Source organism: Oncorhynchus nerka, linkage group LG22 (genome assembly GCF_034236695.1).
Source record: "Oncorhynchus nerka isolate Pitt River linkage group LG22, Oner_Uvic_2.0, whole genome shotgun sequence".
NCBI classification, from domain to species: Eukaryota; Metazoa; Chordata; class Actinopteri; order Salmoniformes; family Salmonidae; genus Oncorhynchus; species Oncorhynchus nerka.
Genome location: NC_088417.1, coordinates 65326325 through 65339809, shown reverse-complemented (window position 1 = coordinate 65339809; position 13485 = coordinate 65326325).

The window sequence follows — 13485 nt, the reverse complement described above, 5'->3', positions numbered from 1 at the left end:
TCCAATATGAATGTTCAATACGCACAAAAGGCTTTAAAGTGAACGCATATCCCACAATTAAAGTTCCCTAATAAGAGCTAAGATGCTTATATTTGTGTAAGCTCTTCATAGTTGTGTTCTGTGGGTGTGCCCGAGTAGGCTTCATGTGTGCACAATCCATAGGTTAAGCTGTACAGTACAATATGAATGCCCAATACACACAATAGACAGACTAGAAAGATGATTTCCCACAGTCAAAGTCCTCCAACAAGAGCTAAGACGCTTATATTTGTGTAAACTCTACACAGTTGTGTTCTGCGAGTGTCACTGAGTAGGCTAATAACCCATTTCATGGGTGCAACATCCTTAGGTTAGGCTGTACAGTGCATATAAGTATGCCCCCAATGCAATTCTAAAGTCTAATACAAAGACTACATAGTGCGATTTCAACAGATTGTTACTTTTTGGTGTGAAATTAACAAATTATTGTCTGTTGTTGAATTTATATAACAACATTCCGACCTTGTTTAGCATTATCTAGTCCAAATAAGGCATGATTCCACTTTTTGTTTCAATCATTTAATTGACAACTTTTATTTTGAAGGCAAGCTGTAACTTCCTCTATTGTGGCTAATCCTTATTGTGGCTAGCTTCACACAGGTGCGATTCGGGAAGGTTCAAGGCTCGCGATGCTGTTGAATTACGTCATACAGGTGCTTCTGTGCACTGGGGACTCATTTATATTTTATAATTGTGTCCCCACATGTTCTTCCTGTATTGATTTTATTATTAATAAAAAAATAAAAAAATAAAAAGTATAATTATAAATAAAAATCAATAAAAAGGCTATAATTTCTATTTATATCTTTTGCCTAAATTTCACATTAAATATCTGCATGTGCCATTTCTGAAGACTGCTACCTCAAAATTGAGATTCATACATTTGGCGCACCCCATACATGTGCATGTTTCCCGTTATAAAATCATTGTGAAAAAGCAATATAATTCTGCCCTGAAAACAACCACAGCCATAAAGACAAAATTGGCAATATCGTAAAAATTCATGATTGTTTTTTTTTATAGCTTTTTGGTCTTAATTTAAGGTTAGGGTTAGGCATAAGATTAGCAGTATGGTTAGGGCTAGGGACTTTCGTTTTAGGGCGTTCATCTTAACTCCTCAACGTTTACTGGATTGGTTGAACAGTGCAGAAGAAAACCTCCCTTTTTCTTCTTGTCAAGACTAGTATGCAGGGGATCTAGTTGCAGGCGTTTATTTTATGCTTCTGTTAGGTTATGGTGACAATAACGCCCATATTATTAGATGTGCGCTTGCTGAAGGCAAAGCACAACTCTTGATTTATTACATTCTCTTATTAATGGGACTTGTGACAGCAAAAGTCCCTGTTTAAATATTCAGCATACTTGTACTTCGGAATTTATAGTGTGGCTTGCAAAAGCAGCCACGCTCTACAATTGCACAAATTATTTCTGATTTATAGTTATTGTGTGGCTTGCGAAAGCAGCCACACTTCAATATTGTAAAAACTATTTCTGACATATTATTATTATTTTCAACACTTCTACTCTTATACCGTTTAAGGTGGAAACGCCATTCAAACTTTAAAACGTGTAGACTAGGTTGCTTGCATACAACTTTTTTACCTTTTTGCACTCCATCCACTTGCATGGGATTTCCTCAATATTCTAAAGTTCCCCAGTGTGACATCATCACTTCCATCTTCCATTAACTGTAAAGCAACATTGCAACTTTTGACACAAATTAGCTACTTTGATCACTTTTTACTGACCAAAAGTGGTGTCCACTACCGACCACAACTACTCATCACAATTACTGAAGAACACAACTACTGACCACAACTACTGACCACAACCGCAAGTACTGACCACAACTGCTGTCTACACAACTACTGAACCACAAAACTAATGACCACAATCACAACTACTGTGCAAAACCACAAAATTACTGACCACAACTACTGACCACAGCTACTGACCACAACCAAACAACTAATGACCACAACCACACAACTCCTGACCACAACTAACGACCACCAGGGGTGTAAAGTACTTAAGTCATTTTTTGTGTTATCTGTACATTATTTTACTATTTATATTTTTTACTACTTTTAATTTTACTCCTCTACATTCCTAAATAAAATAAAATGTACTTTTTACTCCACACATTTTCCCTGGCACCCAAAGGTACATTTTTAATGCTTAGCAGGACAGAACAATTGTCCAATTCACGCACTTATCAAGAGAACATCCCTGGTCATGCCTACTGCATCTGATCTGGAAGACTCACTAAACACAAGTGCTTCATTTGTAAATTATGTCTGTGTTAGAGTTCCCCTGGCTATCCATAAATTTAAAAAACAAGAAAATTATTCAATCTGGTTACTTACCACAACCACACAACTACTTACAACAACTACTGACAAAAACACACAACTACTGACTACAAGCACACAATTAATGACCACACAACTACTGACCACAACTGACCACTAATGACCACAACCACACAACTACTGACCAGATCCATAGATCAAATCCATAGATTTGGTTTGATATAGTGTGTGTTTACCAGAGACACAAGTGCTTCGTTTGTAAATTATGTCTGTGTTAGTGTTCCCCTGGCTATCCGTAAATTTAAAAAACAAGAAAATTAAGGCTTAAGAGAACAATGCTTAATGGGTGTAGACAAAGAAGAGCTCTCCAGTAGGTGTACCAAAACATTCACAAGCCATTTTCTTAAAAAGTTTGACTTTTAAAGCATAATTACTTTCTCATTGTTCATTAACTGCAGTGTATGATATATACTTTGCTAATTCAGAGTCTCTAATTGTATCCAATCAAAAAATGGATGTCATAAGGTGAATGCACCAATTTGTAAGTCGCTCTGGATAAGAGCGTCTGCTAAATGACTTAAATGTAAATGTAAATGTAAAAAAACACCATTTCAATTTTTGCTACTTAAGACCAAATCGAGCTGGTCAGTCACATTTTTATTTTGTAAAGTGGTTTCTTGCATCAAACACAACATGTTAAGTCCCCTCTTTGTCTGATGGATAAGCGGATTAACAGGTTAATGTCAAGCCATGCATGTTTTTATCAAAAGTCTCATGGAATGTAGACCTACATTGAAAACCACAAATTGGTTTCTACTGGGGTGAATGATAGAACAGCTTTATCCATGTTATAATGTTATGGGGTGCATTTTCTCCATTGTTTTTTATGGTAGGCCACTCTGGTAGGCCTACATTATAATCAAATAGCCACAGTAGGCTACTTGACCACTGTCTGAAACTGTAACTTAAAGCAGGTACAGCCTCAGTGTTCACAGTAAATGCGCACTGGAAGTTGCACAGAATTTTCACAATGTTCAAGTTTGCACTGAGCAGACCTGACATTTTCTCAGTGCTGAAAAACATTAGAAGGAACATTGCTACTGACCACAACTACTGACCACAACCACACAACTGCTGACCACATAACTACTGACCATAACTCCTAACCACAACCACACAACTACTGACCACATAACTACTGACCATAACTCCTAACCACAACCACACAACTACTGACCTCAAACACTGACCTCAACCACACAAATATTGACCACAACCACACAACTACTGACCACAATTACTGACCAAAAATCCTAACCACAAAACTACTGACCACAACCACACAACTACTGACCACTCAGCTACTGACCACTCAACTACTGACCACAACCACACAACTTCTGACCACATAACTACTGACCACACAACTACTGACCACATACCTAATCACCATACCTACTGACCACAACAACTACTGACCACCACAACATACAACTACTGACCACAACCACAAAACTACTAACTACATCTATTGACTACTAAGGAAGACAACTACTGACCACAATCACACAACTACTGGCCACAAATACTGACACAACCAATACACCACTTACCACAACAACTGACCACACAACTAATGTACCACACAACTACTGACCTCAACCACACAATTACTGACCACACAACCATGGACAATAACCACACAATTACTGACCACACAACTACTGAACCACACAACTAATAACCACAAACAAAACTACTGACCACAACTACTGATCACAACCACACAACTACAAAACTACAACTACTGGACACAACCCTACAACTACTGACCAAAACTATTGACCACAACTACTGACCAGAACCACACATTTACTGACCGCAACTAATGAACCACACAACTACTTACCAAAACGACTGACTACAACCACACAACTACTGTTCGCAAAACTACTGAACCACATAACTAATGACCACAACAACACAACTACTAACCACAATTACTGACCACAAGTACTGGCCATGTCCATACTGTAGGGCCCAAAGAACCGGCAACACAACTACACATCTACTGACCGGTCTGCACTAGCTCCTGTTCTGGTTACAATTAGCTAGCTCTGGTTCGCACTAGCTCTGGTCTAGCTCTGGTCTGCACTATAAATTACAACTACTTCAATGACGAATAATTATCATATAATACCCACCAACAATAATTGTACCTGTTCAAGCTAGAGACACCAAACCAACTTTCACATGTTCAGGCTATCCTATCATATCAACCAATCAATCTTTTGATTTTCCTTCTTTTTCTACCATAACCAGTAACCGCCATTACTACTCGAGACACTCCCACCAACGTAACCACCAACTATAAATATATCAATTTGCAACATTTCCATAGCGCACCAAGAGTAGTTTTGAATGGTTCAAGCTAGAAACACCAAACCAACTTTAATTTGTTCAGGCTATCCTAACTTTTAATCTAACTACTTTTTAAACTATAACCAGTCACCACAATTACTACTGCAGACACTATCACGACTATAACGTACTTCAAAACCATACATACTTTAAAACAAGCGAGCAAACACACCACATTTTCTTCAGGAAATGTACTTTTAGCCTAAAGATTTGATTTATTAGATAGAACTACAGCTAGCTACCAGTAGGTCTACATACAAACCTATTCTAAATAGTTCTTCAACTACCACAAAAATACTTTTAAAGAGCTGTCATTACTAAATGGACCATTATATTTCTCTCCCAAATAATTGCCAACAACTTTATAATCATTACATCATCATACAACTCAAATTCAAACTTCATTTACACTGAACGTTTTACAAGTGTAAATCATGCATCTATTTATCTGAAATCCTGCTTTTTATTCCCATGTCCTGATAGAAGATTGCTTTCTTCTTTTAGTTCACACACAACTGTAGTTTAAACATTATGATCTAACTACCTCACAATCCAAAGTAACACACTTGATAGTGTAGTCTATCAAAATAATCAGATCAATTATTTTACTATATTTAACATCTTGGCTTAAGTAAAACATTTTAAACTTCTTCCACGACCACAAAAATATTCGGTAAAGAGTTAAAGCAAGTTCCACCAATATTTCTTCATGGAAAAATACCATCTAGTTATGATTATTTATTTATTTTTCTCTTTACAATGCTACTCCTCTTACACCGCTGAACTGCATTTCTAGTGTCGTGGAAATTCAACACCAGGGACACCTGAAGGTAATATTAAATTAATTGTTCTTTATTATCAGAAAGTTGGAGAGGTTCCAACAAACTTAATGCACCATAGTACATGTCGGTTGTGAGCTCCGTCTGGACAGTCCTTTTAGTTATCTTACAGTATATACTGCTTACACAGACAAGTTATATTTGCATGATTTAGCCTATTCATAATTCATGTTTGGTTCATGCATTTGATCGACCAATACCTCACGAGGCCTCTTCTTTCCAAGCTGAGACCTTGAAACTGAGACATCCCTTTCTGTTCTCAAAACAATGTTCTGGGCATTCTGCCAAATTGCTTATATTGATAGTGAGGATTCCTCCTAGGCACAACCAATCAGTCACTAGCTTGAACCCAGTCAAATTGGTTATTAGAAAAGCACCAACATAAAATTTTCCTTCACAACTAGCATAAAACTTTAAAATGTGTAGTCTGGTCTGGTATAGTGTGCTTGCATACAGCTTTTTGACTTATTAGATACTTTTTAAACGATGACAGTTTGTGTCCTTTCTGTCCTCCATCCACTTTCATGGGATTTCAAAGACCCCATTGTGACATCACAACATCCAGTTCACTGTAAATGCAACAATTCAACTTTTTGACTTCAGCTACTGTGACCACTTTCCCAACAACTTAGAAAAAAAGTTTGTGCATATGAAATCTTCCTCTACTTCTCGGCTATTCAAATCTGAAATCAGAATATAATTATCTGATAATGATTTTCACTATTCACAAGCACCCTTGGCACCTATACTGATGTTTAGGCTACTGAAATTTTCTGAATTGACTACGTGTCTTGCGATTTGGGTATTTTTATTTGTTTTGTAATTATAAAAATATGCTTTACTATGTTTCAACGCACATACATTTAGTTTAATAGTTATAACAAAGCCATTCCACAATTACAATTTATTACACTTGAAATTATGTTTTTTGTATTTTGTTTTTACATATAGCCTACAGTAACATAAACTAATAAATTCTATTATGTTATTTTTAAATATGTTCTAGTTAAATTGATTTATTAGACTGATGGCTATTGGTATTCCTCACGGCCCAGCTATTCTACTGTTAAATATGCATTTTGACCGTCATGGCGCTTTGAAGATGAAATGCTCAGAATTTTTTTGTTTTGTAATGATATTTGTCTGAAAGTACTGCTAGAGTGTAAAATCCACATATTTACGAAAAGTCAGGAACAGATGGGTTCAATGTTTTTATTGAAATTAAGTTATTGAAAATACAAAATTGAAAACGATCAGATTTACCATCTTGGTGCTTCTAGTTTTAAGATGATGATACACTAGTAATTTCTTGAGGCAATATTAAGGATAGCCCAGGGCTAAGAACAGTGCAGTGGGCCTATTGTGACTTTTGACGAAATCAGCTACTTTGACCACTTTCCCAACAACTTAGACAACTTCTTTACTATTAAAATCTGAAATTAGAATAGAATTATCTTCTACCAATCAAAAGTGACAGCTGTTTTAGTAACTGCATCAACTACTTTTCGTCAGAACTTTTTAAAACAACTGCAGTTTTGACCACTTTTGCAGCAAGCAAAACAAATCTTAGAACATATGAGATCTGAGTCTACTTCGTTGCTATTCAAATCTGAAATCAGAACAGAAATATATTATACAGCTCAAACGATACAGCTGTTTTAGTAACTGCATCAACTACATTTAATCTCAACTGACATTTAGACCAAAAAATGACAACAACTAAATCAAAAACCTAGAGCCACTGAAATCTTAATCTACCTCTCTGCTTTTCAAATATAAAATCACAACACTCCTTCCACTACCACAAAAATACTTTTAAAGCGCTAAAGTCCCACAATTTTACTTAACATAAAATGACGATCTAGTTATTACTGAGCAGCTCTAGAACTTAAACGATTTAGGCTATAAACATGAAACCAACTTTCAAATGTGCAGACATCCCTAATTTAGCTTGCTTGAGAAAATATTTTTGATACTATTAAACTTTTTATACTACAACCATATTTGCATAAAACTCCATGCAAATCAATTGCCATAGACTTAAATGGTTTTAAAAAATGGAGACATCTCCTCTTTCACTGTTTAATCTATCAACATCAAACCAATGTTGAGGTGTTTAGAATGACCCTTACTGAGATTGCTTGCATTCAGAATGTGTATACTATTTATGCTTTTTAACTATAATGATTTAAAATGTGCAATATTTACAGAAGAGTAAATGGCAACAACGAGAGGTAGATATTCACAGTGCCACTGCTTTTAACCAGTCAAGTTAGAAACTCCAAACCAAAATTAGGATGATGGAAACACTAAGATTCATAGATTGTCATTGCTCCATATTTTAATCAGTTTTAATATGAATTCACTTGCATATTAGAACATACGCCACAACTCTTTAACCCTATAAGCTATAAGCACGAAACCAACTTTCAAATGTGCAAACAGCAACTTACATGCTTAAAGGCCCACTGCAGTCAAAAACGTGATTTTTCTGTGTTTCTGTCATGTATTGTCATGTTATGTCTTGTTCCTGTTCTTTCTCTTCACTTCGTTTCCCCCTGCTGGTCGTATTAGGTTACCTTCTCTCCCTTTCCTTCCCCCAGCTGTTCCTCATCTCCTCTAACTACCTCGTTTACTCTCTCCCACCTGTTCCCTTTTTTCCCTCTGATTAGGTCTCTATTTCTCTCTCTGTTTCTGCTTCTGTCTTTGTCAGATTCTCGTTTGCTTCACCCTTGTCCCGTCCTGTCGTAATCTGCCTCTTCATCAGATGCTACGTGTGATCAGGTACCTCTGTCCTCTACAACCCGCGCCTACCCGGAGAGACCAGCAGTCTGTTGCCGCTAACCCTGCTATTCTCCTCTGCTGCTAGAAGGGGACTCTCCTGTAAAGATCAGAGGACTTTATGATTTATTTGTCGCCCTCTCTGCGGGTTGTCTATTTTTGTCAACCGATACATCTGAAGAGGATTTATGTCTTCCCTGTGTTTGGACATTAAAAGACTCTGTTTCTGTTAAACCGCTTTTGGGTCCTCACTCACCTGCATAACAGTTTCATAATCTGAGTGTACAAAACATTAGGAACACCTTAATATTGAGTTGCACCCCCTTTTGCTCTCAGAACAGCCTCAATTGGTCAGGGCATGGACAAGGCGTCGAAAGCGTTCCACGGGGATGCTGGCCCATGTTGACTTCAATGCTTCCCACAGTTGTGTCAAGTTGGCATGATGCCCTTTGGGTGGTGGACCATTCTTGATACACACAGGAAACTGTTGATTGAAAAACCTGCAGTTTTGCAGTTCTTGACACACTCAAACCGGTGCGCCTGTCACCTATTACCATATCGAATTCAAAGGCACTTAAATCACCCAAATGACACACTTAAACAATCCATGTTTAAATTCCACAAGGCTTAAAAATCCTTTGTTTACCTGTCTCCTTCCCTTAATCTACACTGATTGAAGTGACAATGAAGTGACAACACACAATGCAAATAGTCCGGGTAGCCATTTGATTACCTGTTCAGGAGTCTTATGGCTTGGGGGTAAAAACTGTAGCCTTTTTGTCCTAGACTTGGCACTCCGGTACCGCTTGCCATGCAGTGCATTTTAATGGTAATAAAAGGGCAGAAGACTTTAATGGTAAAAACCTCTAAATGCTACTCCTGTTGAACCGTTTAAGCTATCAACATTAAACAATGTTAAAATGTGCAGACTGACCCACCTTACATTAATTTCATATGGCTTTTTGATACTATTTATACTTATGAATACTCATCTTCTGCACATCTATCATCTCCGTGTTTAATTTGCCATACTGTAATAATTTTGCCATTATGGCCTATTTATTGCCCCGTATCCTACCTCATTTGCACACACTGTATATAGACTTTCTCTATTGTATTATTGACTGTATGTTTGTTTATTCCATGTGTATCTCTGTGTTGTTGTTTGTGTCGCACTGCTTTGCTTTATCTTGGCCAGGTTGCAGTTGTAAATGAGAACTTGTTCTCAACTAGCCTACCTGGTTAAATTTAAAAAATAGATATATTTTTAAACATTTGCATAAAATCAAAAGATTGACAAGCTTACTCCTCTTGAACCGTTTAAGATGTCTTCTCCACAACAATTTTGGAATGTGCAGACTGACTAACTTAGATTGTTTGCATACATATAATTTTTTAACAATAACCATTTAAAACAAACGCATCTCAACAAGAAATTATTCATTGTCGTTCATACACGTATCCTCCACTCCAATTTTAGACAATTTCCTTTTAGACAATCTCCTTTTTGTTACATTTTTCAACACTATTGTTGTCCGTTCAGAATCTTCACCAACTTTGGTCGACAACTACTGTGATTATTATTATTTGACCATGCTGGTCATTTATGAACATTTGAACATCCTGGCCATGTTCTGTTATAATCTCCACGCGGCACAGCCAGAAGAGGACTGGCCACTCCTCATAGCCTGGTTCCTCTCTAGGTTTCTTCCTAGGTTCTGGCCTTTCTAGGGAGTGTTTCCTAGCCACCCTGCTTAGACACCTGCATTGCTTGCTGTTTGGGGTTTTAGGCTGGGTTTCTGTACAGCACTTTGAGATATCAGCTAATGTAAGAAGGGCTTTATAAATAAATGTGATTTTGATTTGATTTGACTTAAGCCTATGAGCATGGCACACTAAGGCAATTCCACCACGGTTGCTGATTAACATTTTATTTATTTTATTTATTTATTTCACCTTTATTTAACCAGGTAGGCAAGTTGAGAACAAGTTCTCATTTACAATTGCGACCTGGCCAAGATAAAGCAAAGCAGTTCGACACATACAACGACACAGAGTTACACATGGAGTAAAACAAACATACAGTCAATAATACAGTATAAACAAGTCTATATACAATGTGAGCAAATGAGGTGAGATAAGGGAGGTAAAGGCAAAAAAAGGCCATGGTGGCAAAGTAAATACAATATAGCAAGTAAAACACTGGAATGGTAGATTTGCAATGGAAGAATGTGCAAAGTAGAAATAAAAATAAAGGGGTGCAAAGGAGCAAAATAAATAAATAAAATAAACTAAACAATTGGTTTTGGGGGTGACTAGAGAGATATACCTGCTGGAGCGTGTGCTACAGGTGGGAGATGCTATGGTGACCAGCGAGCTGAGATAAGGGGGGACTTTACCTAGCAGGGTCTTGTAGATGACATGGAGCCATTGGGTTTGGCTACGAGTTTGAAGCGAGGGCCAGCCAATGAGAGCGTACAGGTCGCAATGGTGGGTAGTATATGGGGCTTTGGTGACAAAACAGATTGCACTGTGATAGACTGCATCCAATTTGTTGAGTAGGGTATTGGAGGCTATTTTGTAAATGACATCGCCAAAGTCGAGGATTGGTAGGATGGTCAGTTTTACAAGGGTATGTTTGGCAGCATGAGTGAAGGATGCTTTGTTGCGAAATAGGAAGCCAATTCTAGATTTAACTTTGGATTGGAGATGTTTGATATGGGTCTGGAAGGAGAGTTTACAGTCTAACCAGACACCTAAGTATTTGTAGTTGTCCACGTATTCTAAGTCAGAGCCGTCCAGAGTAGTGATGTTGGACAGGCGGGCAGGTGCAGGTAGCGATCGGTTGAAGAGCATGCATTTAGTTTTACTTGTATTTAAGAGCAATTGGAGGCCACGGAAGGAGAGTTGAATGGCATTGAAGCGTGCCTGGAGGGTTGTTAACACAGTGTCCAAAGAAGGGCCAGAAGTATACAGAATGGTCTCGTCTGCGTAGAGGTGGATCAGAGACTCACCAGCAGCAAGAGCGACCTCATTGATGTATACAGAGAAGAGAGTCGGTCCAAGAATTGAACCCTGTGGCACCCCCATAGAGACTGCCAGAGGTCCGGACAGCAGACCCTCCGATTTGACACACTGAACTCTATCAGAGAAGTAGTTGGTGAACCAGGCGAGGCAATCATTTGAGAAACCAAGGCTGTCGAGTCTGCCGATGAGGATGTGGTGATTGACAGAGTCGAAAGCCTTGGCCAGATCAATGAATACGGCTGCACAGTAATGTTTCTTATTGATGGCGGTTAAGATATCATTTAGGACCTTGAGCGTGGTTGAGGTCCACCCATGACCAGCTCTGAAACCAGATTGCATAGCAGAGAAGGTATGGTGAGATTTGAAATGGTCGGTAATCTGTTTGTTGACTTGGCTTTCGAAGACCTTAGAAAGGCATGGTAGGATAGATATAGGTCTGTAGCAGTTTGGGTCAAGAGTGTCCCCCCCTTTGAAGAGGGGGATGACCGCAGCTGCTTTCCAATCTTTGGGAATCTCAGACGACACGAAAGAGAGGTTGAACAGGCTAGTAATAGGGGTGGCAACAATTTCGGCAGATAAGTTTAGAAAGAAAGGGTCCAGATTGTCTAGCCCGGCTGATTTGTAGGGGTCCAGATTTTGCAGCTCTTTCAGAACATCAGCTGAACGGATTTGGGAGAAGGAGAAATGGGGAAGGCTTGGGCGAGTTGCTGTGGGGGGGTGCAGTGCTGTTGACCGGGGTAGGAGTAGCCAGGTGGAAAGCATGGCCAGCCATAGAAAAATGCTTCTTGAAATTCTCAATTATGGTGGATTTATCAGTGGTGACAGTGTTTTCTATCTTCAGTGCAGTGGGCAGCTGGGAGGAGGTGTTCTTATTCTCCATGGACTTTACAGTGTAGCATCAAGTTTAGATTGTAGGATGGCTGGGGTGTTAAGCATCTTCCAGTTTAGGTCGCCTAGCAGCACAAGCTCTGAAGATAGATGGGGGGCAATCAGTTCACATATGGTGTCCAGAGCACAGCTGGGGGCAGAGGGTGGTCTACAGCAGGCGGCAACGGTGAGAGACTTGTTTTTAGAGAGGTGGATTTTTTAAAGTAGAAGTTCAAATTGTTTGGGTACAGACCTGGATAGTAGGACAGATCTCTGCAGGCTATCTTTGCAGTAGATCGCAACACCGCCCCCTTTGGCAGTTCTATCTTGTCTGAAAATGTTGTAGTTTGGGATTAAAATTTCAGAATTTTTGGTGGTCTTCCTAAGCCAGGATTCAGACACAGCTAGAACATCCGGGTTGGCAGAGTGTGCTAAAGCAGTGAATAGAACAAACTTAGGGAGGAGGCTTCTAATGTTAACATGCATGAAACCAAGGCTATTACGGTTACAGAAGTCGTCAAAAGAGAGCGCCTGGGGAATAGGAGTGGAGCTAGGCACTGCAGGGCCTGGATTCACCTATAACATCGCCAGAGGAACAGAGGAGGAGTAAAATAAGGGTACAGCTAAAAGCAATAAGAATTGGTCGTCTAGAACGTCTGGAACAGAGAGTAAAAGGAGGTTTCTGGGGGCGATAAAATAGCATCAAGGTTAATGTACAGACAAAGGTATGGTAGGATGTGAATACAGTGGAGGTAAACCTAGGTATTTAGTGATGAAGAGAGATATATTGTCTCTAGAAACATCATTGAAACCAGGAGATGTCATTGCATGTGTGGGTGGTGGAACTAATAGGTTGGATAAAGTATAGTGAGCAGGACTAGAGGCTCTACAGTGAAATAAGCCAATAAACACTAACCAGAACAGAACCTATTGGCTCACTCATGCAATAATCGCTTTCCTTTCATTCAACCAATGGGAATTAATCTAGGGGAGTATTTATATTTCAACTCAAACCTTGTCTCCCACTTGTTCTTTTACAGCAACAGTCTTCGACAACTCAGCCACATCATCTCGGTGATTTACACCACCATGCTTTCCCATCTTGGCAATGGTGTAGTCTACCTCAGGCTTCAGCATGCGCTTGGAGGGCATTTCTGCTTGGGAATTGTTACTCATTTCGATCAGCTCATTTAATTATC